General features: G+C 36.1%; 1 protein-coding gene across 1 annotated transcript in view; it reads right to left on the reverse strand.

Moving 5' to 3' along the window:
- Nucleotides 1-27,924, reverse strand: part of PLCL1 (phospholipase C like 1 (inactive)) — a 344,775-nt gene that overhangs the window by 88,453 nt on the left and 228,398 nt on the right. The gene's annotated exons all lie outside the window — the stretch shown is intronic.

Consider the following 27,924-nt stretch of genomic DNA (forward strand, 5'->3'; position numbering starts at 1 on the left):
AGGAAACAGAGTTTACTTTGGGCCATGGTGAATTTTTTAGATGACTATGGGCCACCTAGGTGAAAAGTTTAGGCAGAGGAAAAGACCTAGAATATGAAGTACGAGGAACAGGAGGGCCAGGAGCATGACTCCCATAGAAGACAAAGAACAGACTTAAAGGAGTGAGTGCTAGAAAACAAGATGCTAAGATGGCTGACTGGATTTAGCCGTTTGAAAGTCTGCTGATAACTCTGATTAGAGAATGTCTTTTTTTTTTAATTAAGATTTTATTTATTTGAGAAGTGAGAGAGGGAGAGACAGAGGGAGTGCACAAGAAGGGGGGTACAAGCAGAGGGAGAGGGAGAAGTGGGGAGCCTGACATGGGGCTCAATCGCAGGACCCTGGGATTATGACCTGAGCCAAAGGCAGAAACTAAACTTACTGAGCCACCCAGGTGTCCCATGAGGAGAGAATGTCTTACCTCGCCTTCAGGATAGTGAGGACAGATGAGGGTGAGAGCAAAGGGTTTCAAAGAAAGGGAGGAGCAGGTATAAATGTTCTTCAGTGGGAAAGAAGGCCAGGATGACTCTAGCATCAGTGAGGGATAAGTGGCTCCAGTTGAGACTGGAACAATAGGCAGACGCCAAGAGCGATCATCCTGGAAAAGGCTATTCTCACAAATGCCAGCTTTATTAACTTGGATTGGTGAGAGCTCAAGGAATGGAAATTTAGATCTAATGTATATATTATGTCTAATATATACATATAGCTAATATATCCTGTCCAATGTGCCAATGCCCAAATCCACATCCATGTGTGGCAGTGAAGCAGTCTAGAGAAAGCCCACCCCCACACACAAGGGCTACCACTTCACGCAGAAGTCAAGGACGTGGGGAAGGTGGTGGTATCCTCACTATTCTCACTATACCTGTCACCTTCAAGTTTCAGGTAAGGGAAAGTTGCAACTGTAGAATTATTCTGTTCATTCCACGTTAAAATTTCCAAAGTTACTTTCTCATTGTGAACTCAAATTATGTAATGTAAAGTCGCCAACAGGTGACATGACTTACTCATGATTAATCCCACGTGACCCACCTAAAGTCACTATGTGGTACAGTGGGGATAGAGGTCCTGAAATTACTCTGTTGAGAAGGGGTGGACACCTGACCCAAGCTCTGTGTACCACTGGCTCTCCCTGGTGGCTCCCTAAGCCTAGCTGGTAAGAAGCTGAATAGCTATTTTATTATCCATAAAGAAAACATTCATTCTCTACTACACCTTATACTTCAACTAAAGGATAAATTAAAGGCAATGCTAACAGTATGCATGCACCTATCTCTTGCCAAATTAAGTTTTATGTCTGTATTTAACCTGCATCTCATTTATAAAAGGTGATCTATTTAATAAAATACACTAAACTAAAGCCATCTTCTTTAGGAAACCTACTCCGATATGTATACACAGTAGCAGAGATAGAAAATTAGTTGAGTTACAGGAAGCCAGTGACAATCTAAATATTCTCTAAAATTACAACTTCTCTTAAAAAAGAATAACATCTTCTCTTACATGACTCTTCTCATTTGAAAGCAAAACAACTGATATCCTATAGGCAAACATGGGCATAGAGTATAGAAAGTCCATTTCAGGGTAGGTTCTCAGTACCACTGACTTGTTGAGCAGAGAAGGTTCCATTGTGCTAAATCTCACTGCAATCATTTATTCAGAACTCATTAAGAAATGACTCAATAAAAATTATCTCAAGCTCTTTTGCTAAATGGTTTCTATCCTGGGCTTTCTGTGAATATGACTCTTATTATGCATGTCCCATGTACTATTTGAAAATAGAGCATCTGCTTATACCAAGATCAAGTGCCTACTATGGCACTGTCCTAGTGACTGGTTCTCTGGAAAGTCATTAATCCCAAAACTAATGTTGCCTGGAATAAATGCTTCTTCTCCATCATTATCTTAATGTACAAGTTTTTATAAATGATAAAGTTAGTAGAACAATGACAAAAATTATCAAATTTGCTAATTCGAGAAAAGCATATAACAAATGCTTCTAAATAAAAACAGGGGTGCCTGGTCGGCTTGTCAGTAGAGCATGAGACTCTGATCTCAGAATTGTGAGTTTAGGTGTAAAGATTACTAAATAGGGGTGCCTGGGTGGCTCAGTGGGTTGAGCCTCTGCCTTCGGCTCAGGTCATGATCTCAGGGTCCTGAGATCGAGCCCCGCATTGGGCCCTCTGATGAGTAGGGAGCCTGCTTCCCCCTTCTCTCTCTGCCTGCCTCTCTGCGTACTTGGGATCTCTGTGTGTGTATGTCAAATAAATAAATAAAATCTTTAAAAAAAAAGATTACTAAATAAAAAATAAATAAAAGCCACAAACATTTAATAAATAAATAAGCAGCTTTCTATAACATTAAGAATGTTGGATAACCAAGACCACAAAGAGGAACATGAGCTGATAAGGGCATTATGAAAAAGAAGTACTATAAGCAATTATATATAGTTATTATATCTTTAACACTACAGCCTTTACTGAGATAATTAAAAACAGACAAGATGCAAACGAAGCATTGAAGAAATGTCCAAAATCTATAAAGTTGGTCTTAGGAAAAATAATGCTAAAAGCATTGCCATTTAATAAGAAAACAAACACAACTTCCATGTGGAGCCTCCATATCATTTTATGTCATGGAAAATAAATATCAAATTACACAGCTATACCTAGAACTCTGTTATTCCTGGATATGCTAGAAAGACCTTGTTATTACCAGTGTGGCTTGTAAAAGTTTGCTGCAGGAACCCAGAAGATGGCATCAGCGGGCTTAGTGACACCAAGATCCTGTTGCCATGCTCCCTAGTAGGGTGTCCGCCTTATCTGCAGTTTTGCTTTTCAGTTAAGCATAGTATAGAAGTAAATGATCCTCCTTCTGACGTACTGTCAGAAGGTCAGTAGTAACCTAACACCATGTCACCGTGTCTCCATCATTCACCTTGCTTCATCTCATCATATAGGGATTTTATTATCTCATAACCATCACAGGAAGAAGAGGGGTAAGTGCAGCACAATAAGATATTTTAAGAGACAACATTCACACAGCTTTCATTACACTATGTTGTTACAGTTGTTTTATTATTAGTTATTGTTGCTAATCTCTTACTGTGCCTAATGTATAAACTAAATTTTATCATTGGTATATATGTACACAAAAAAATGTAGTTATCTATAGGGTTTGGTACTATCCGTGGTTTCAGGCATCCACTGGAGTCTTTGAACATATCCCCTGTGGATAAGGGGGTGGGTGGGGTCACTGTAACTGTTAATAGTCAGACTGCAAAGCATTTTATTAACCAGAATAGTACTGGATTTTCAGTAAATTAATGACTTTATAATGCCTGTTAAAATAACTGGAATTGAAAAATCAAGATTAAGGAGTCACATTCTATGATTTTCGTTTTTGAGACAAAGATTTCTTTTTTTTTTAATAATTTTTTTAATTTATTTTCAGCATAACAGTATTTATTGTTTTTGTACCACACCCAGTGCTCCATGCAGTCCGTGCCCTCTCTAATACCCACCACCTGGTTCCCCCAACCTCCCACCCCAACTGTGGAAAGAACCAAGATGCCCTTCAACGGACAAATGGATAAGGAAGATGTGGTCCATATACACTATGGAGTATTATGCCTCCATCAGAAAGGATGAATACCCAACTTTTGTAGCAACATGGACGGGACTGGAAGAGATTATGCTGAGTGAAATAAGTCAAGCAGAGAGAGTCAATTATCATATGGTTTCACTTATTTGTGGAGCATAACAAATAGCATGGAGACAAAGATTTCTTTAACCTCATCTAGACAATAATATTTGTCTCAAACTAACTAATTTTGGTTTGAAATTTTTAACAAAACTGGGAAGAAACTGACTCAAAAGAATGGTAAGAGTAATGGTAAATAACATCAAAATATCCTCCCTGTGTTACAGTTTAAAGAATATTATATCCTGGTTTACACACTTAAAATGTTATTTATTAAAGATCTGAAATAACCCTATTTATATGATGTTTATTCAGTATATGAATAAACATATATTCATATATCCAATATACAAAATATATGATGTTATTTATAAGGAAACCTACTTATATGATGTTTATTCAATAACAGTAAAGTTGAGGAATTACGTCTCCCTGTACTTTTTTCTATATGCTTCATCTTTGTGGTTCATTCAAGAAAGAAACCATTAAAATCTAGTAAAAATCACTGACTGTTCATTGCAGATCAACAGTCACAGGTAAAATCAAAGACTTTTTCACTTGTTTGGATTTTTTTTTTTTTTCACCTGTACGGAAATTACGTCCATGTAGGTGAGGAGACCTGGCCACAAGGAAACCAGATAGATAAAAGCTTTGGAAGCCCATGTCTCCAGATGTTTAATTCCTTCCATAGTTTCATCGATTGCTGCCATTTCTGTTTTTTCTTGCAGCATTAGGCACAAACCTTGTGGTGGTTTATTGCGAAACCTCACTGACTGACAGACTCTATTCTCAACTTCTTTCCCCTCAAGTCCATAGGCATGGATGTTCCTTTATGGTGTCAACTGTTTTCATGGCAAAAGCCTTGTTTCTCACGTACATCTTCCTAATCTCTGCTTGTATCCTTCACGATCCACTCCTTTGTATACAGTTACAAGGAGCATTAACACTCTCATTTTTCCAGTCGAAAACAACATTTTCCAATTAACCCTAACTGTTACATGCAATACATGGTTTTGCTTATTGTGAGTCCCAGGAGAATATGTTACATTACTGTCACAGTTGAAGCGCCAATAAGAACAGAGTGAAGGGGACCCAGTAAAGGGCACCTCACAATTATTCACTGGCATCCGAGGAATGACACACCGTGATCAGCCCGGTCCTCTAAGACAGACGTCCACCTCACACGCAAAAACAATACAAGTCATCGGTGCCAAGAACCAAGTGGGCCTGGAGACTGAGATAGGATTCTGTCCTTTCTCAAGAGACTCCCCACACAGCAGGGCCTGAGAATGTGGCTGAACTCAGGGCCTGCCCACGTAGACTTTGTTGTTTCTGGTGCGAGGATTCATGGGAGGTGCTCTTCGTGGAAAACAGCATGTCGGGGTCCCTAAAGAAAGTCTCTGTCATGAAGAATAAGTAAACATATTCTTTTAATGCCTGTATCTAATCCATCTCTTTCGGTGTATTATTGTAGATATTAAATGTAATGCCCTAATTAGTTCACAGGTATAAGCATATACATTGATGCTTTATTAAGATATCCATCAAAAACTGATAATTAGTTGGAATGAAAAAAGTGATACATACATAATTATGCATTCAGAATTATGCATAGATTTGAAGGTCTAACTCAGGCTGCATATTTACTTACTTTATCCAAAAAATCAAAATATCAACAGGAATGGAACATTCTTGACTAGAGTTTATTTCAAAAATGTTCCTGAAAAAATTTTCTATTTTTCTTTCAGTGCTAAATAGCCAGTTCACAGAATAGTTTGTCCTTCATTGTAACTTCTCAATGTTTAATGGTTATATTTACCATCAGATATGAGACACCAATGTATTATTTACATTGATTTTAGTCACTTTGGCATTTCCTTTAATCACCTAAAGTTGAATAAAGCATATTTAAGAGTGAAAAGTATATTTCAATACTACAGAGTTCTACCACTTGTTATCATAGGTGTTAGTAGAGTTGAGTTTCAGAAACAGATTTATAAAAATAAAAAAATCATTCAGAATTTGAAACTTGCTAGAAGAGTATATCTTAAAAGTTATTTTTTTTAATCTTAAAAGTTCTTATCACATGAAAAAAATTGTAACTCTATGTGGTAATGGATATTAACTAAACTTATTCTAGTAAACATTTCACAAATACACATATTTCAAATCATTATGTTTTATATCTAAAACTAATACAATGTTATATGTCAATTTAAAAAAAAGAAAAAGTTATATTAAATGGAAATAAATGGAAATGGAGATATAATCAGCCTTTTTTTCATAGCATAAAGTTTTAACAAAAATAGAATTAGAAAAATAATCAACTTCTAGGAATTCATAGTTTTTTGTGCAATATTTGGTAAGGACAAGATTTCAGAGTATATATATCATTTGTAAATTCCAAATAGAGTATATAGAAAACATAACCATTAATAATATTTCTTAGAGATGGAATCAGTGCCATTGTACTATATAGTAAGAGATACATGTAGGCTTCTCATTAAGAAAAAAATTCTTACAGAAAATTTAAAAAACAATGAATTTATTTTTAGAAAACATTTTATAAATTTGTGTGACCTGGGACACGGAGATTAAATGCCAATTTAATAGAAGCACAATTCTATTCAAACTTAAGAAACAATTCATTTATAGACTAAATCCATTTTTCTTGGACTTGGAGAAGTCTAATCTGCCATTTAATAAGTATATGTATATGTTAACAAATGGACCATTTCTTGCACTTGTATTAAGTCTTTATAGATTCTAAAACTTACATTTATATTACTTTAAACTTCCCAGCTGAATATTTTTTGTAATAAATATCTAAAAGAAATCTCTAAGCTTTTTATAAGGTGGATCCATGAACCACAAATAAAATAAAAATTCCCTTGACCCAAAGCAATGTGCAAACACATTCTTAATGTTTTTTCTCTCTTATAGTGATAATAGAATGTGATCTTCAGGATTAATGACCTTAGAGATATAAAAGGTTTGGCTCAAATAGTCAACTTGACCTGAACATCAAGATGAATCTGATTAAAGGTTTCAAGTTTTATCCATAACTTCCGGAATGGGTTAGAACCATCTAAAACTTTAATCCTTATTGTATGACTCTGATTAACTGAACACCAGCATCTGTCCATATGCCAGAACAGATGACAGATCTCAGAGAATGCATATTCTCAGCACAGAGACTCTAAGGAGAAATGCCTCCCTCTTCCCCCATTACCTCCCCCACCCAACCACTGATACCATGGTCAAAGTGGAACAAATAATTATCTTAATTTAGAAAAATGTAAAAATGAAAAATTGTCTTAATTTAGAAAAATGTAAAAAGAAAAATGTAAAAAGCAAGGATAGTTTTTATCTGTGATAATAAAACTCAGAGTTCATAAATAGCTTTTTAAAAAAGATTTTGTATATTTACTTGAGAAAGAGAAAGAGCATGAGAAAGAGTGAGAGAGAGAACACAAGCAGGCTGGAGGGGCAGAGCAGGGAGCCGATTGTGAAACTTGATCCCATCCAGTCTGGTATCATGACCTGAGCAGAAGGCAGAGGCTTAGCCAACTGAGCCACCAAAGTGCCCCATCTATACATTTTGATAGAAATTACTGAAATAATTAAATTCCGCCACCCCAAAAAACATTAGATTGGGGACTAATGGATTTTACTCTCACCATCTCCACCTACTTAAATGACTTTGTGCAAAAGTTCTATTGTTCTACGTCTATTGTTTTTATTTGTCAAAAGAATATAATTCTTAACCTAAATCATAATACTATCTCAAGGATCAAAGGAAATAAGGCATGCTAAAGCACTTTGAAAATCATAAAACTGCAAAACAGAATTTTAGATATAGCTCAGTTAAGAATGTAAGTAAAGCATGGCAATGTATTAAAAGAGCAATAAAGTCTTTGAAAAGTTAGGTTTTATTCTAGGAATGTAAGAATGGATCAGCATTAGGCATGCCATCAATGTACTTCAATAAATAAATAGGTTAAAAGAGAAAAACAATAGGATTATGCCTATAAATTCCCCAAAATGCAATTGATAAAATACAACATTAATTCCCAGTAAAGCTCTCTATAAAATGAGAAAAGAAGGAAACTTCCTTAACATGACCAATCTTATTCCAGAATCCTAGAGGAAATATCATACCAACTTGGAAAAATTTCAAAGCATTCTCATTATAACAAAAAAGAAACAAAAATCCTATTATTTGTTCTATATTTGAACATAATTTTGGATATTTAAGCCAAAGCAATATGACAAGGATAAGAAATTAAGGATAAAATATTGTAAAGGAGGTGAGAGATCATTACTATTTTAGAGAATATAATTATTTACTTAGAAAATCAAAAATGATCAACTGAAAAATTATCAGTATTAATAAAAGTGATGGTGGCAAAATAAAATACAAATATTAAAAATTTAGGGGCACTTGGGTGGACAGTTGGTTAAGTGGCCAACTCTTGGTTTTGACTCAGGTCAAGATCTTGGGGTGGTGAGATTGAGCCCCAAGTCAGGCCTTGCACCCTGCACAGAGTCTGCTTGAGATTCTCACTCCCTCCCCCTTTGCCTCTTCCACTCGTGCTCTCTCTCTAAAATAAATGAAAAAAATCTTTAAAAAAAATATTAATAGCTGTCTCATACATCAGCCTGCTTCTAAATGTAATGGCATGGGTGGGTGAATGCTAGGGGACTCCTACTCGAATTAACAACAGATACTGTAATCCAGCCAAAAACAAACAATAAGATATGTCCAAAAATTGTACAGAATTTTATTTCATTTAAAGTCAAAAAAAGAAGGATCAAATAAGTGAAAACATAAAAAATACTTAAAAGATAATACTGGCAAAATTCCACTAATTAGTAGGCAAATACAAAAAAAAATTGTTATAAAAGGCCCACTGGGATTGTTTCAAGAGGTAGAGGTGGAAATGGCATTTCAAATAATGAAAGGAATTATTAATGTTGAAATAATTCACTATCCATTTCAACAATAACAACAAAACTAGATTACTCCTTTATGGCAGACCAAAAAAATGTCAAAGTATTAAAGAATAAATGAAACACGTTAAGTACTAGAAAAAACTATAACCATGTATTTGTGTAATTGGGGGTCGTGAAAATCTCTTCTTACTAAACGTATCAAGACCAGAAATCATACAGTAAAATACTGATAAAATTGACCAAAATAAAAATTTAAAACCATATCCAAATTAAAGAAAAAAGAGGGGAGGGAAATATTTGCTCTATGTTTCTTAATTTACAAAAAGTGTTCACAAACCAATTTTGGGAATGATAGATTTACAAAATTATATGACTGCTTCAAAATTATATGAAAAAAACTTTCAAACATCTCATAAATAAAATTTTATTAAGCAAATAAATAATAAAATTATTATTTTACCCATCAGATTATCAAAAGTTACAAAAAGTGAGATAATGGGAATTTTCAATGTTATGCTGAATATAAATTTGTACAATTTTTCTGAAGGAAATGTAGCAATATGTTGTAAAATGTTAAGAATACATCTACTTTGATCTAGCAAGATCATTTTTGAACATTTATTTTAAGAAAGTATTTGAGCAAATGATCAAAGATATAAGTACAAGGCAGTTATACCACTCTGGTGATGATATCAAAAAATAAGTAAACTAATAAACTCCTATCCCCAGAAAGGACTGGCAAAATAAATTCTGGTACATTAATGCCACAAGATTCCATGCAGCACTAATATGGATGATCTATAAATCTTAAAATGGATAATCTGTGTCTGTGTGTATTTAAAAATGTAGGTATTATAAAGAGTACATATCGTATGAGATCTCATTATTTATATATGGCAAATCTGGAAGAATATATTCCATTGGTAATAGTAGTTATCTTTAGGGGGAAATGAGCAAAATTATGGAATTAGTTTTCTCTGCATTGCTCAAATTATTTAAAATTAATAAATATTAGCATATATTATGAGGGAAAATGTTAAAGATATTTCCATAAAATTAGTCTTATAATTACCTCATTAATTATCAGAAAGTTATACTTTGTAGAGATAATTAATGATATCTATCTTAAGACTTCCTTGAGGTATAACTAAAATGGTTACAATTTCAAAGTACATTGTGTTTATTTGTATTAAAATAATACATCGATGTTATTTTAGTTAAATAATAATATTCTAAATGTTTATTGTTCTTGGGACTGGTCAATGCATCCTCATTAAAGTATAAAAAGTATCCTTTAAGTATCATGATAAATCTTTATTTGGAAGTTACCTTAGAATCTTACATTTTAGGGGGCATCTGGGTGACTCAGTCATCAAGCATCCGCCTTTGGCTGGGGTCATGATTCCAGGGTCCTGGGATAGAGTCCGGCATCGGCCTCCCTGCTGGGCGGGAAGCCTGCTTCTCCCTCTCCCCCCCTGCTTGTGTTCCCTCTCTCGCTGTCTCTCTCTCTGTCAAATAAATAAATAAAATCTTTAAAAAAGAATCTTACATTTTAGAACTACTGACTCTAATTAGCCTTTGTGGAAAAAATTTCCAAAACACAATGAAGTTTTATAATGTATCTATGAAATTAATCTCATAACTACTTAAACAATTAACTTAAATGAAAATGTGAGGTATGTCTTCTCCTCAACTTTTGCTACCTCTAAGCTTTGAGAATAGATATAAGTCGATGAATTTCCCAGAGGAAGAAAGAGATTAAACTGAGATTTCCTGACTAGTTGTTTAAATCAATTTGATTTCAATTAAATACACTCCACTGATAACGAGATTCAAACCCGCTGTATTAAATTAGGACTTAAACATATTTCAAAGAAATTGGATTCAGCAAGAATTCCATATAGGTTACAAGAACTTTAATCTTCCAGAGCACACATACTAATTATAAAAATTTCAACAATCTTCATCAAGTACAAAGTGTAGCCTTCAAAATTCCCCATAGCTACCTTAGCCTAACCCTCTATTGTCTTTTCTAGATATGTGACTCCAAATTTATCTTGGCATTCTTTTTTTTTTTTTTTTTTAGATTTTTCTTATTTATTTGACAGAGAGAGAGAGCGAAAGCAGGGAGAGCACCAGGGAGAGGGAGAAGCAGGATCCCTGAATCCCAGGATCCTGGGATCATGACCTGAGTTAAAGGCAGATGCTTAAACGACTAGGTGACCCAGGTGCCCCTAACTTTGCATTCTGTCCTCTTTAACACACTCTCATATCTTCACAAAGCAGTGTACAAAATCTCTCATTGTCACCTAATCCACATTCCTTTATTTCTTTAGTTATAGCTATCAAGTTTCTTCTTTAATAGAGATTTCTTATTCCAATGCATAAAGTAATGTCTGTCCATCCTTGCCACTTAAAACATTCTTCTATCAGTTATACTTAACTCTCTACATTTAACTTGTGAACTTTAGGAAATTCAACTAATGAACTCAGTATTCTACCTTGAATGCCACTTAGAATAGTAAGTATTTTTCTGAGTCATTTTTGCACTTTCAGGAAAAATAATGGCTGTCAATATATTAAAATACACTAAATCTGCTCAATTCCCATTAGAAATTGCCTCATGAGAATAAAATCTGTAGCATGAGAATATAATCCTAAGAAAATAAGAAATGGTAACTAGAATAAAAATGCTGTCATATCCCATGTAAATCTGAGCCAAATTCACTTGAAATACTAACAGTGAATTCTGGTGTATATTCTTAAGTACTGGCTCACTGTTCTTAAAAAACTGCCAGGTGGCTTGTTTTCTTGGCACTGAGAGTTTACAAAACCCTGTAAAATTTGAAACAGTTAGACTTACTCATCTTAGCAGTTTTAAAAACAAGATGAACATCACAGCGTTTTCAGGACTCTGTATTAGCACATACTGATCTCTAGGCTACCAGTTGGAACACAAAGATATTTAAAAGATAGTTTGAATTATGTGGGGGTTTTGTTGTTGTTATTGTATACAAGGTAATTAGTTTTACTAAAGGACTTTGAATTCCCATTTGTTAATGAAACTGGTACATCTCCTGAGAGGATAAATTTCTAATATGTCTGCTAATGTTCTCTGAAAAAGATATTTTATCCCAGGGAGTATGAATCCCATGGTGAAGAAATAAAAGTATTCACATTACAGATTCTTCTTTAGTATTTAATCATAAAAGGATCATAGCAGCAAAAATTCCAAGCCGTGCTGGGTCAATTAAATTAAACTTGTTCCAAAATAATGTTTCATCTCATAGATCTCATTTAAATTATCAGTAAAAAAGGACATTAAAGTCATCTATTATTATAAAACTGGTAGAATGATAGGGAAATAAAGTACTTAATAAAATCATTTGTAATCTATAATCATTTTCCTAAAATAGCATTTTTACCAAGCAGTTTACAGTAAAAAAGCATGGCAATTTACAAATAGCTTAGAGACTAGTCTCTAATTAATCTCTTAGAAAAAGAGACTTGACACCCCAACATATTTAAATTTAATTGGCATTGCTATCAGGAAAGCTTGCAAAAAATTACAAAGGAAATCCATAATGAGTTCACTACACTCACTTACTTTCATATTTTCATCCGTAGGTGGTTTCTTCATAGCAACTTCTCTAAACTGAGAGAAAGTAACAGCCAATCCCATCTATGACAGAGACTAAACTCATTATTGTTTTAACTACCTCCAAGTAAAGTCATTTTATGTTCATAAATGAAAGTCAAAATAAGGAGAGTAAGAGCATCTCACATTTCTAAGAAGTTTTAATACCTTTCAAAGGGTATCCACATTCATTTTTTTTCATGAGATCTCCACAAGAATTTAAAGATGAGAAAATCCAGGACACAAGGAGACTGAATACCTTGCCACAAACATAGATACCAGCAGCCGAGCTGGATGCCAAACTCAGATATTCTTATTCCTGGTTGAATTTATTTCTATAAACTCACCCTACCTCTGCATTTTACTACTATATTTCTCTAGTTCCCAGAGTATCTTCTCACCCCTTCGCCATGATAAGAAATGTAAGTTTTACAACTCTAGCTATTTTTTCTCACTGAATGTTGAATAAAGGGGAATGCCACTTATTCTAGTTATTTCTTCCCAGGAGAGCTATGTTCCTTGGCAAAAATACCTCTAAGAAAGAGGGTATGATATAGAAAATTCATCATAATTTTGGGATATTTTAAATTTTTTGCAAATACATTTGTAGAGCCACAATCTGTGCCAGGCACTCATCTAGATGAGCAGGCAGGCTCTCAGCTAAGTAGTAGATGTACTGCAATATCACTTGTAGTAGAAAGAGATATCAAAAGACAATCACACAAACATGAATTAAAGATTGTAAGAAATGCACTGAAGGAAAATATTTTAGGTAGGGGGGTAATTTATATTGGACTGGGGTCCCATAGTTCTCCTGAGGAACTAACATTTAAACTAGGCAAATTGCCAGATAAATAGTGTGGGAAGAACATTCTGTGCAGAAGAAAAACAAGGGAAGATCCTAAAGTAAGTGTACTAATGGCAGGCCTGTGTAGCAAATCCATAGTGACAGAGGGCAAAAGTAAAATGAAGCTGGAGGGTCAAGGAGAAGGCAGATCAGGTGGGGCTGTGAAAACCATTTCTAAAAAATTTGGAATTTATTCTACAGAGATTTTAAGTCAGAGAGGTGAAAGTTCTTACTTAAAAGAGGATCTCTAGCTACTGGAGGATGAATTTGAGATACAGAACTATTAAGGGGGCATCTCCCAGATGGTGAACACAGAAGACTTAGGATGGGAATAAGAGAAATGGTTTTATTTGAAGACTCACCCGAAGTGGGCTGGAAGCACTGGAGTGGGAGATGGGGCCACTACAAGTGACTCCCTACTTCTCTGGTTTGAGCAACTGAGAGGCTGGGGGAGCCATTTGTAGAATCAGAAAAGACTAGAGAAGAAGCAGATTTGTGAATGTCTTTGGAGGTGTTCAGAACGCAGTTGCAAAATGGGAGTAAATCTTGGGATAGACATCTAGGTTCAAGATATAAATCTGAGTGCTGAGAACGGTCGGGTTATCTGTGGTCTCTGAAGCCATAGGACTAGATGAGATAACTTTCGAAGACAGAATAAAAAGAGAAACAAATCTAACACTGACCTTTGTGACAGTACATTTTGAGATCAGTTAGAAGAAGAAGAAAGAAGATAGATAATGAAAGCCAAAGCAGCAGGAGGAAACCAGAAGGGTACGTTGTCACGACAGCCAAGAGAACAAAACACTGCAAGAAGGAAGGGGTGATCAACTGTAGTGAATGTTAGTAAGAAGTCTTACATGACGAAAAAAAGTCTCCAATGGACATGGTAAGATGAATGCTTTTGGTGATCTTAGAGCAGTATCAGTGTAGTGTTGGATATAGAGAAAAGAGAGCAGTAGATTAAAGAATGAATGTGTAGAGAATATAAGAGTTTGATTGAGGAAGGGAATGATGAGACACAACAATGGTTGGAGAGAGAATGAGATGAATCAAAGGGGTTTTTGTTTGTTTTTGTTATTGTTCTAAGGGCAAAAAAAGAGAATAATTGAAGACAAGGACAATGTGAGGGTGGGGGAGGATAACTGAGAAGAGGTAGAAAAGGAGATATAGGGCTAATGTGGACAGAACAGCTTTGATAATAGAAATCCTTCCTCCACTGTAAAAAGAGGGAAAAAGAGGATGAGTACAGAAATAAGTAGATGGGAGGAATGAGGGGTGGTAAAATAGGGGAACTCCCATCTGGTAGCTTCTATTTTATCACTAAAGAATAAGGCAAAGTCATTTGTTGAGGATGGAGAAGGAGATAGAGAAAATCAGAGATCTGACAAAAGTGGAGAAGAAATATCTTTAGTTGCTTTTGCAGGTTCACCTCCATTCACACTTCTATTAACAGTGATTTCCCTAGGGAATTGCCTTTCCCCATTCTTAGCCTATGGCCTTGAGATAGAGCTGACACCAGTCTCCCCTTCCCTTTCCAGCCCCATCACTCCCACCACTGACCTAGATCCTGGTATGGGAATGTCCAGGCCTGGCCAACCGAAGCATCACCCTTGCATTAGCTATTGCTTTAACCCAATGAAACCCAATCCCAGAACTTTCAATGAAACCACTGGGAAAGAAGAAGCCTCTGGGGGAAAAGGCACACTTTTCCTCTGGGGCTCCTAATATGGTAGGATGTAAGTCTGGAACTACTGGAATCAACCCTTATATATCTGGGAAGCAAACCTGGGGAACACAGAACTAAAAGATGTGAAGAAAGAGGTCCTGAAAATTTTGTTGTCCCAGATTCAGCTAGATACTCCCAGACATTGGATTCTGAACCAATACCTCTAACACAAAAATGTCAGTATGAGTTGCATTGTTGACACTTGCAAGCAAAGGCATCCTGACTGAGACAGAGTAATAATCCCTGTGGGGAAGGGGAGAATAACTCACTAGAGAAATGACTATAAGACATTGCTGAGGATCCATTTGGCTGCCAGTTGTCTTGAATTCGTGCTGATATCGCTAACCTTGGGATTTCCACTAAATAAGTCAAATTCTTTAAAATTTTCAGTAATACTAATTTTTGATATTTTGCATAGTTAGCAACTTAATTTGATATAATTATTACTATTATATATAAAAACAAATAAGCTATTAAAAAACAAAGATAAGATTGAGAAGACAAGCTATAGTCTAGGAGAAAATATTTGCAAAAGACACATCCGATATAGGACTGTTATCCAAGATATACAAAGAACTTTTTGAAGTTGAGAAAAAAAAAAAAACTATTAAAAAATGGGTTAAAGGCCTTAACAGACATCTCACCAAAGATCTATAGATGAAAAACAACCACACAAGTACCCGTTCCACGTCATAAGTCATCAGGGAAATGCAAATTAAAACAGCAATGAGATACCATATGCACCTATTAGAATGGCCCAAATCCAGAACACTGACCACAACACATGCCGACAAGGATTTGGAATGACAGAAACTCTCCCTTACTGCTTATGGGAGGGAATACAAAATGGTATTCCCATTTTGGAAGACATTTTGACAATTTCTTACAAAGCTAAACACCTTACCATATGATCTAGTGTTCCCCCCCTCAAGTCACCTTGGTATTCACCCAAAGGAGTTGAAAACTTATTTCCGCACAAAAATATGCACACACATATTTACAGCAGCTTTATTCATAATTGCCAGAACTTGGAGACAACCAAGATGTCCTTTAGTAGACGAATGGATGAGTAAAATTGTGACACATTTGGACAATGGAATATTATTCAGCACTAAAAAAGAAATGAGCTAACAAGTCCTGAAAAAACATGGAGGAATCTAAAATGCAAATTACTAAGTGAAAGAAGTCAGTCTGAAGGGGCTACATGCTGTATGATCCCAGCTATATGACATTTTAGAAAAGGCAAAACTATAGAGACAGTAAAAAGCTCAGTGATTGCCAGTGGTTGGGGGTGGGTGGAAGAATGAATACAGAGCTCAGATGTTCAGGGAGGTAAAAATACTCCGTAGGATACAATAATGATGGATATATGTCATCATACACTTGCCTAAACCCATGGAATGTACAATCCTGCACGAACCCTAATGTAGACTCTGGACTTTGAGTGATGTGTCAGTGTAGGTTCATAGATTGTAACAAATATACCAGTCTGTTGGGAGGCTACACCTATGTGGGAGAAATCTCTGTACCTTACTCTTAGTTTTGCTATGTAACATCTTCCCCTTGTTTATAAAGTTTAAAGACATATTCAACTTAAATGCAAAAATTATATAAGATCACTCAATATCTTATCAACATCTAAACTGGCAAAAAGACAAGTTAAAAGATGGCCTTCTTATAACTATATCCAAAATGAGACAAAGACTTATATTTGCTACAGTTTAGCCAATGGAAAACAGGCCCTATAAATTCTATTAAATTATTTAACAAATAATTTAGTTAAAGACACAAATAGATGCAATAATTCATTACCTGTAAAACAAATAATTTTCTTTCCTCTCTTTCAATGCCAGTAAAGCAAACTTTGCAGGTGCTCAATCAGCATCCTTGCATAAAAGCCAAACAATACAACCTTTTTTGAATGACAAAGGAAACATACATTACCAAATAATGAGTCATTGACATGCCACATATTTGGATATTTAAAAGAACTACTCTAAAAAATATGGAAAATTTTACCATGATTCTAAGTGTAAAATTCATTTTGTTGAATTGACATTTATCAAGCAATTATTAGAGAGAATTACATTATCAAGATGTGAAATTGCTCTTTCTGACTTTCTTATACATTTGGACTAGAAAAGTGATTAGTCTGGATTGAGAGTACCCTTATAGTCTTTCGAAAACTGAAGAAAGAAGTCTTCTAAAGAAGTTTCCTAAGGTTTTCTGGCAAGGTGACAAACAAGTCCAGAACGGGCTACCAGAGAAGAAGATGCAAAATTTTCCCTCTCTACTATCCTCACTTCCTAAAATTATTCCTCCTTTCTTCAAATGAGAAAGGTTGTAATCTGAGATGAGCATTCCATTCTTCACCTACGGTGCAGGGTCTGCCCGAGGTGTAAGTGTGATGAAGGAGGAGAAGGCACGTGGAGGACACCGCATGAGCTAACACCCCACAGCTCCTCCCCCCACATACACTCACTCCCAGGTGGACTATCTGCAACATTCCTCCAGGAAGCTCCCAACTGACTCAATGTTAATGCCTCCCTGGAGGGGAAAACCACCCTAACTTGACAATGGCAAGGCCTCCAGTACCTTGTAGGTCCTCTTGAGCATATGAAAGTTCTTTTGAGGGGCGCCTGGGTGGCTCAGTGGGTTAAAGCCTCTGTCTTTGGCACAGGTCGTGATCTCAGGGCATCTGGGATCGAGCCCTGCATTGGGCGCTCTGCTCGGCAGGAAGCCTGCTTCCCCATCTCTCTCTCTCTGCCTGCTTGTGATCTATGTCTGTCAAATAATAAATAAAATCTTTAAAAAGAAAGAAAGAAAGAAAGAAAGAAAGAAAGAAAGAAAGAAAGAAAGAGGGAAGGAAGGAAGGAAGGAAGGAAGGAAGGAAGGAAAGAAAGAAAGAAAGAAAGAAAGAAAGAAAGAAAGAAAGAAACTTTCTTTTGAAAACCTCCCTTTTCCTTCATCCCCAACTCCCAAATCTATAGTCAGCCGCCCCTCACAGTAGCTGGGCAGCAGCTACTTTCTGTCACCCCTCACTTTAATAAAAATTCTTTGCTCAAGAATTCTTTCTTGGTTGTTGGCACGGGATCCCACCCCACCAATCCCCACCTATATTCTAAAACTACAAGAGTGCCTGCATATGTGCATTATTAAAGAAGAAATCTTTGTTGCCTCTCAGACTTCTGAATTTCAAAAATCTTAATGCTTTAGCCCATGAGTCTGATTTTCTGAAGCTTTAATTATCTGTGTAGATTCCTTCTGAACAGGCATTTTACTTATCCTGACAAATCATTAGTGGCTAGACCAGTACTAAGGATAGTAAAGAGGCCTCCAAGTTCCTAGGTATGGTACTTGCCACATATCTTTTATGATATCAGTTTTGCATTTCACTTACATGCTGAGTTAGTCCCACTATCACCAAGACGCCTAAATTACTTCCTATCATATTTCTTTTCATACCTACATTAAGCTTCAATGTTTTTACTATCATATTTTTCTTGTTACCATTATGCTGCTTTTGCCCTCTGATTTTTGGGCTCCCATGGGGCTCTGTTAGTTTTTAGCACTCACATCCACAAGGAAATCTATTTAAAGTACGTTACTGATCATGCTAAAAATCTCCAGGTGGATTTTTAGAGCTTCACTTTAGAGCAGTCTTCTATGTATGTGTCACAGAAAAACTGGAATTGGTCCCTGGGCCAGAAAGAAATCTGCCCGGCCCACTAATGATTCTGCCTCCAGTCTTCCCCATACCTTTCTCTTGCAATGATTTGATCCAACAGCTCATCCATAAGGGCAAAGGGGCTCTCTTGTCTACAAAACAAAGGTTTTCATGCAGTCTTTTCTTTAAATTAGCTACAATTTAAAATAATGTAGGAAAGATGTCAGGATTCAAAGACAATAGCCAAGAAAGAATTCTTGAGATGTCTTTGGTGTAAAAAGGTGATTCTATTAAAACATGGGGACAGGACACGTGAGCAAAAAGAGCTGCACTGGGGTCATGAGGAGTGGCCCATTATATGCTTTCAAATTGGGAGGGGATTAGGGATAGCATATCCCAAGCATTTTGGAAAAAAGGTTTCCAGAATCCTAGGGGCCTCGCTATTATTAGAAAAAAGTAATTTAATACTGTTTAGTAAAAACTCAGTCATGAGACTCTTCACTTGGATCATATGCTCAGAGGATGATTGCCAACATGTGTCTTGGGGGGCAGAGGGGTTAGAGATAAAGGAAGTTTCCAAAGGAAAAAGTAGACTTACAGGATTTTCAGGCTTCACCCTAGACCCACTGAATCTGGGGTGGCGTCCAGAAATTCGGGGTGTAATAAGACAGGGGTGATTCTGATGCATCCTAAAGTTTCACTACACAACATCACTGGTACCAATCTTACTGACCACAAGAATCACCTAAGATCACTCATTTAAATAATATATTCCTAGATCCGCCCCATCTGATTCAGTAGGATGGAGGTACATTCCAGGAATGCATATTTTTAACAAATGATCTCCCACCACCACCTCAAGTAATTCTTATGGTCAGGGAAATTTAAAAACACTGCACCAAATCAGGGTATTGAACTTCTGTACAATTATTTTTAAAAAGTAAGTGGATATTACATATAATTATGTGATAGTTCCATGTTAAGAATATCTGTATATTGAAACCATATTTTTTCAGCATTTTAAATTCTATTGTTAGTTCAGAAAGAAGATGAAATTAAGAAAGGTAATAGGGAGTCACCACTTAAAAAATATTAGGAAATACTCCTTTAGATAAGCAGTTTTAGAGAATTCATATAATTTCAGAGTTCCAGAGATTAGTAGCTACATATAAAATTGTAGGCAACTCTGAGAAAAGCCCAATATCCATTCAAAAGCACAGAAGCTAATAAAGGGTTTTTATTTGTGTTATAAAGGATTTCTTGCTTTAAGAAATAATTCATGGCAACAGTCTTATATAAATCTGACACTCTTCTAGCGTAGCTAAAACTTGTTTGTTTGTTGTTGTTTTTTTTTTTGATGCACACGATTTACCAGAAAATTAACCTTTGCCATTTCATATACACAAAAATATAGTTTTGTGTTTAGTGAGGCAAACTTTATTATAAATAAGAAATGTAAAGGGCTGTTTGGGGCTTACTTTAAACCTCCACTTTTATTTCCTGAGCAATAGGCTCCAGGGTCTCACCATGTTCTGGATAATTCAAATTTTTGGTTAATGGGTTGTAGCTCTTAAATGTACTCAAATAAAGAAAAAGGAAGCTGTCATTTATAGAAGTCTAACCACTGCCATGCCAGACAGGGTAAAATACCTTCTCTCAGTATCACGCAGTATGTATGGGGTGGGAAAAGTAAGACTCAACATATCTTTTTTTTTTTTAAATTTTTTGTTTCCTTTTTCTTAAAGATTTTATTTATTTATTTGAGGGAGAGAAAGAGTGAGAGAAAGAACATGAGCAGGGGGGAGGGTTAGAGAGGGAGAAGTAAGTTCCCTGCACAGCCAGGAGCCCCAAAGTGGGGCTCAACCCCAGAACCCTGAACCCCAGAATCATGACCTCATCTGAAGGCAGATGCTAAACCCTGGCACCCTGAATCAACATATCTATTAACCTAATAACGCACTTGAAAGAAAGGAAAGATTTGATAGCTCCTAAACTAGTATTTCCCACTCTCCCTGAGGCCACTGAAGCCAGTTTGACCAATTTCCCTCAGCTTCCTCTTCACCCTTTCCCCCTTCAGTAGGACTTGCCCTCTCCCCACCATCCTTCATTGTTGGGGGCCATTATAGAGAATGTGAATGAGTAACAGCCCTTTAATATGTGTAGGTAGTACAAAATTCTACCAGGAAACATTATTCACAGCCCAGCATTTTCCAGGATTCAAAGAATACTAGAAATTCCACCAGTAGGATATAAACACATTTAGAGTCACTAAGTCACAAAACATGCCTCATAGATTCCAGGTGAAATTTTCACTTTCTTTATACCACGCCACCCCCCCACCATTATCAGTAGGTTTCAGCAGTCATTCCTTCCACACCTAATCCACTGCCCCACACTGAATTCCTAATTATAATTACCCATAATCTTTTTTTCAGAGCAGATGGAACTAGAGTTCCACAATGGGATATTTCCAATGCTAATTATTACACTTACTGGGTCGAATTTGCAGTCCTTAACTTCCAATTGGGACTCCTTTAAAATCATAGTAGCTTACTAAGAAAGTTAAATGGAAAGTTTCATATAGCTACTGATGTATTTTCAAAAGTAGGTCTGGGTCTTCTGTACCCAGTAGTGTTGATAAATGCTTTCTGCTAATAACCCCAATGTTTGATATATCAATATTGGCACAGTAATCTTGAAACACTCTTATTAACATTCTTTATGTTCATTTTACTTAATGGTACTTTAAAGGAAGGTGACATGAGAAAGACTATTTTCAAGTCATCTCAGGAAATGAAACCAACCACTATCTTATAACAACAAATTCAACTTTTTTTTAAAAAAGCAGCGCAAAGGTAGAAAGCTCTGATCAATTTGACCTAATTTATTTATTTTCAAAACATAATTTAAAATGTATTAATCAAAAAGTTCTATATGAAAGTTTGGGGGTGAGGAGAAAGAAAAGGATGGACTCCATCAAGAGTTCAAAAGCGTGTATATGTTCACGCATCCCTGAGTCATCTCCCTGGACAAACTGACAGTATGATGGTGAATCTTACGACTGAGGTGTTCCAACCCATCCATCATGGCTATTGTAGCTCAGCAGGAGAATACGCCTGAGACCAACTCAACAAGCCGCTCATTTGAGTAGGAGCATTGACCATTACAATATTCTAGTCTCCAGACCCAGGAGTTTCTAGGTCTATGCTGAATTTAACATCCATAGCGATTAACACAAAAACAACTTCAACTCACTAATCCATGCATCTTTATCAAAATTAGATCATGAATTTTCTGCTGAATATTGGACTTGAATCCATTACACTTAGCTAGTTGCTTAACGTTAATACATGTTTCTGTTGTAAAGAGAGCAGGAAATGAACTGACAGACCATGAAAGGCTTTACTTCTGTGCATTTTAAGTGGAGCAGTAGCCTCTGGTTTCTTTTTCTTTTTTTTAAAGATTGTATTTATTTGAGAGAGAGCAAGAGAGAATGCCAGAGAGAGAAGAGGAGGCAGGCAGGAGGGCGGAGGCAGAGAGAGAGGCAGGAGTAGACTCAGAGCAGGGAGACCAACATGGCGGGGGGTGGTGGTGGTGCTTGATTCCAGGACTCTGAGATCATGACCCAAGTCAAGGGCAGCCGCCTAACTGTCTAATCGACTGAGCCAGCCAGGAGTCCCTGATTTCCTCATTTTTAAGGAAACAGCAGTGAGAAAAGCTGACCAGTGGTCTTTTTTAAATGACTCAAATCCAACAGGACATCAGAGGTTTGTGAGCTGTCAGTGGCCATCACTCCTACATGTGTACATGAGGAGGGTACATCCCCTGCCTGGAGCATCATGAGCACACACCTTTGCCTAGCTTTGCAAAACTGACACCCTCAGAAGTGGGGTTGAACATGGCCTGAATTCATTTCTACAGTCCATGACAGCCCAAAGCTCTCCAGACCATGTGCATTTCTAGAGTTCCTACAACATGTGTGCCCTAATGCTGCCTTCTGTCTGCAACCTCTGTTTGCCTGGGTTATATATTTATTTATTTATTTATTTGACAGAAAGAAAGAGAGCACAAGCAGGGGGAGCAGCAAGCAGAGTAGAGGAAGAAGCAGGCTCCCTACTGAGCAGGGATCCCTGTTCCCGGGAAGCCATCCCAGGACCCTGGGATCATGACCCAAGTTGAAGGCAGACTCTTAACTGACTGAGGCACCCAGGCTCCCCTGCCTGGGTTACTTCTACTCTACAAAATCTCTGCATGCAAAACAGAGAATTCAGAACCTTTCCCAAATTCCTCTGAAATCCACACATAAATAAACATCATGACTTGACTTAAAATTCTGAGTGTATGTGTCCCAGGCAGAGGAATCAGAGGCATTAACTGACAGGGATTTGATTGACTTCAACCCCACTCGCCCTGGTCTCTCTCAAATTTCTCCTCCCTCAAAGTTAAAGCTACTTTCTTTCAACTACATATGTAAACTCCTCAGGGTTTCTTCTTTCTGTAGTAAACAAAATACTCATCTCTCCCCAAACAAAATACCTTGTTTAGGCAAAAGAGATGATCCAATTATATCAAAGGAAATTTTCCTACCTCACTATATGTTAAAAAACATAATATAAAAATCAACTTTACTGGTACCACACAGAAACCAAACAGCTAGATTTTCAAAAAGAATAAAAAAGATAAGAAATTATAAGAGTTGGCAAGGATGTGGAGTAAAGGGAACTCTTGTGCACTGTTGGTAGGAAGGTAAATTGGTGCAGCCACTGTAGAAAATGGTATTGAGATTCCTCAAATAATTAAAAATAGAATTACCATATGATCCAGTAATTCCACTACTGGGTATTTATTCAAAGGAAAACACTTATTAAGGAAGATATATGTACCCCTATGTTTATTGCAATGTTATTTACAATAGCCAAAATTCAGAAGTAATCCAAGTGTCCATCGATAAATGAATGAATAAAGAATATGTGGTATGTATATATATATATATATATATGGAATATTATATATATAATATATAATATGTAACAATGGGATATATATAATGGAATATTACTCAGCCATAAAAAAGAATGAAATCTTGCCATTTGCGACAACTCTGATGGACCTAGAGGGTATTATTTTAAGTGAAATAAGTCAGACAGAGAAAGACAAATACCAAATAATTTCACTTGTATGTGGAATATAAAAAAAACAAAACAAATAAGTAAATAAACAAAAAAAACAAATAGACTTTCAAATAGAGAAGACAAACTGGTGATTGCCAGAAAGGAGGTGGGGATGGAGAGAGATGAGTGAAATAGATGAAGGAGATTAAAAGGTATAAACCTCCAATTTAAAGTAAACACATCATGGAGATCAACAGTACATCATAGGGAATATAATGAATAATGTTATAATAACGTCATATGATGACAGATGGTGACTACACTTAATTGTGGTGAGCACTGAGTTATGCATAGAATTGTCAAATCACATGTTGTACAGCTGAAGCTAACATAAAATTGTATGTCAACTATACTTCAATAATAATTTTTTAAGAATACCAAAAAAAAAGTCAATTTTACTGGCATTAAACAGAAACCAAACTGCTAGATTTTCCAGAAAAAAAAAATCTTAATTCTACATACATTCTTCTTAGTAAGTGAGATTTGTGAAATACAAACCTCTGGTTTTCTTTTTACACATTCTAAATCTTTTCATACATATCAGTTCACACACAGGATTTTGTTAACATGTTGTCCATTTTCAGAGTTAAATGTGTTCAAAACAGAGAGCTTGCCATGGCCCAAAAGGCTTGAGCTGTTTTCTGATCAATAAGTTCAGGTAAGTGTGAAGGAGAGTTTTCCCGTTTAGGGGTCCTACCTATCCAAAAGGAGAGAATGTTGTCAGGACTGCTAATTGTTCAGAGGGTAGTAATTACCGGAATTTGGCTGGATCTCACAGTTTGCCTTAGTGTTTATAGGTAACGAACTTCCATATATTAATGACACTCACATCGAGATGTACTCAGGATTCTCTTAAGCTAGTTTCTTGAAAATCTTCAGCAAAAAGACAAAAAAGAAAGTCCTATCTTGCTCTATTATCTGTTTTTGCATGAATATGTAATCTTTATGATTTCAATTCTGCCTTCAGTTAGCCTCACTGAAGGAAGAAAGTCACTAGAATGAAATAAAATGGAATAAAGCAATCAGATATCTAGACCATGACACTAAAATCTAAAGTGAATGGAGAATTTTTAAAACTGAGCCATACAAGACATATATTTGAGTAGGTAAAACAACTATTTTTCAAGATTGTTATGGTATCTGGTAGAAGGAGGTAGAACATCTTGCTTACATAGAATATAATTAAAATATTTAATTATTTTTAATATTTTTAAAAGCTTTAACAAGCCAAGCAGTCTGATAATTGCATGTGTTTGCTCCTACAGAATGGCCCTTTTTACTCCTGGAAATGCTCTGGTTTGACTATAAAGACATATTTTGCTTTAATGTGTCAGAACTCATATAGTAAACTGTTTCCTTCTTCAACATAGACAACTTGAGAAGGGCTATTCTTAATTCAGGATTCAGCCTTTGCCTATTATTTTATTAAAAATTATAACAAAATTTCTGTTTTTTGAATTGTAGGAAAACAATATAGAAAGACACAAAAAAGAATGCAAAATTAAATCACTATTCCGAAACGCAGAGATACCACTATTGGTATCTTAGCAAACAACTTTCCAGATACTTACTTATGCAAATATATATATATATACACACACACACAAAAGAAAGTTATGAAAAGGCCATCCTGATATATATGCAGTTCCGTGACCATTTTTCACTCCACCACACACCATAAGTATCATTCAAAACAAGCAGTTTCTAAAACCACATAGTATTAATTTATTTAATTCCTGTTTGATGGATATCTCTGGATTTTTTCCCTGATTTTCCACTATTATGAGCAACTCCGCAACAAGCTCAGTGCATCTTCAGAACATCATTCAAAATTCTGACACATACATATCCTCAATGTTAGGAAACTACACTCCTCTGAGTGTATCTTTCCTTGGAAATATCCAAGTCTTTCAAAGCCAGTTCTAGTTAATAAGGCAGCACTATTTCTGGCCACAACCAGCTGTAACTGATGGAGGAAATTCCTTGGGGTTCCATCCATCATATGCTTCTTTGGAAACAGCAAAATAGAGAGAAAAGGGCACAGACTTTGCACCAGGCAGAAACTATTTGTTTTTTATCAGTAACTTTTTACTGAAACATAATGTGGCGCATGCACAAAAAAGTGCACAAATTAAAATATATATCTTCATAGGTTTTTACAGAATATGCTATGTAACCAGAACTAGTATTTTCTTCTTTTAATTTGCTTTTCTATTCATGATGTAATCTTGGACAAATCATATTTCTGAGCCTATGAAATGGGCATAATACATGCCTTAAAGAGCACTAGGATGGCTAAAAGAAAAGATGCAAGCAAAATGTTCTAATACACAGTATAAATGAGTTTCCTCCCTACCTGAACCCACACTAGAGAGCATGTCCTGGCTATAGCCCAGCCACCTCATCTCCTCCTTCAACTCAATGCCACCAAAAGCCTGGAATGCTTCGTCCCTCGGACTGCTTAAATTTCAAGCTGTTCCATTGTAAATGATTTCTTAATAATGTTTGAGAGGAATACAATCACATCAAAGATCCTAACTTAGAACCACAAAGTATTAACTACTAAAAGATAAAGAGGCTTATCTCCATTAAGAAAAGTAGTTGTTAAAATGATTCACAAGTTTAATTCTGTTACTTGCCAAGTTTTATTAAAAATATAATGAAAGGCGAAGGCCCCCTGGATTTTCACCACAGCACCCACACAAGCCAGGTGCAGTCTCACTCAGCAGCTCAAAGGGTGTTATATCCTCAAGCACAGAATCCTATTTTTATTCAAAAAACCCAAATCAAGGATTGTGAGTAGCACTGATTAGAATGGAGTTTATTTTTTGCCATTGCTGCCAGAGCTGCTGAAGGACCCAGTGTGATATCAAAGGGTCCAAATGAACAGCAACATCCAAACTTCCACAATTCCATCTCATCTGTCAGATCTCAACCTTCACTCAGTCATGGCTCTACGAAGACAAAATTTAGTGACACAGTAAGCAGACTGTCAAATGCTAATAGTCACAAAAGCAAATAGGCAGCATAATTTTTAAAATCAAAACAAACAAACAAAAAACAGCTACTATGGTTTGGATCTTACTATGTGCCAGACTGTTTACATGCATTTCCTTATTTTTCCTTCACGATAGGTCTTCATGGTAGTTTCATTTCCCCTATTCTGCAGAAGGAGAAATTGAGGTTTAGTGAGTTGATGTAACCTGCCCAAGATCCCACAGCAAAAGTGACTTGAGAGTCAAGTGTAAACCAAAGAAGAGATCATTGAACAGTGAAGCCCGAGTCTGTTGGACTGCAGTGTTTGTTTCTAAAGACCAGACTGCCAGAAAAGTTGCCTTTATCCACACCAAGGTTTCAAACAAAGCATTATGCTTTTCCCTTGATGTCTACAGCAATTTAAAAAACTAATCAATCCCTTTGGGGTGGCAGAAGAGCTTGATATTGTTAAGGACAGGGAAAAATTCTTTAGCCAAAAAACCTCCCTGATGAAAAACTTTGTTACCAGAATTGTTCTATTTTGTTTTTAATTAGCGGGTCATTAATAATGGGGTAAACAACATGAAGGCAAGGAAATGTTATTGAAGTGGTTGTTGTTATCCGTAATAATATTCTTCATTTCTTGAATGCCTTTAAATTCAAAATTGAAACCGAGGCATCTTAGTATAGCTCCTACTCCATCGGAAGCCAAGAGGTGGTAGAAAATTCATGTGGAAATTTTAATAATCACTTTATCTCCAAAGCCAATTATTTTCCTTTCTTACTTGGAACCAGCCCACCCCATTTGACTCCCAGCCATGAGCTCGGAGGTTGGTTGGAAAGCTATAATGAGCGAGGCTGCCAGCATGTCAGGTTCCATTGTGTTTGTGTGACCACTGATCAGAGTGATGAAACGGGGATTAGCATCACCCTTATCACTATAAATAAATGTGATTTTATGACAACACTGGAGCTTTCATCATTTATTAAAAAGGAAAGGAAGAAATGTAAAGGTGGCTGTACAATCCTTATTGAAAAAATCTGCTTGCTCCCTGAGATCAGCAGTTGATTTTAATTTTATATTATTTAAGTTGTTGTGAATAAAGGGCTTTATTAACGTGAACACCAATCCAAGGAGAACCATGCTTCACCTCGCCGTATTTTAAAAGACGTAACATAAATGGTTTTCCTCAGCCAAAC

The sequence above is a fragment of the Lontra canadensis genome, unplaced genomic scaffold (assembly GCF_010015895.1).
Source record: "Lontra canadensis isolate GAN:19392208 unplaced genomic scaffold, GSC_riverotter_1.0 scaffold18, whole genome shotgun sequence".
In the NCBI taxonomy this organism is placed as follows: Eukaryota; Metazoa; Chordata; class Mammalia; order Carnivora; family Mustelidae; genus Lontra; species Lontra canadensis.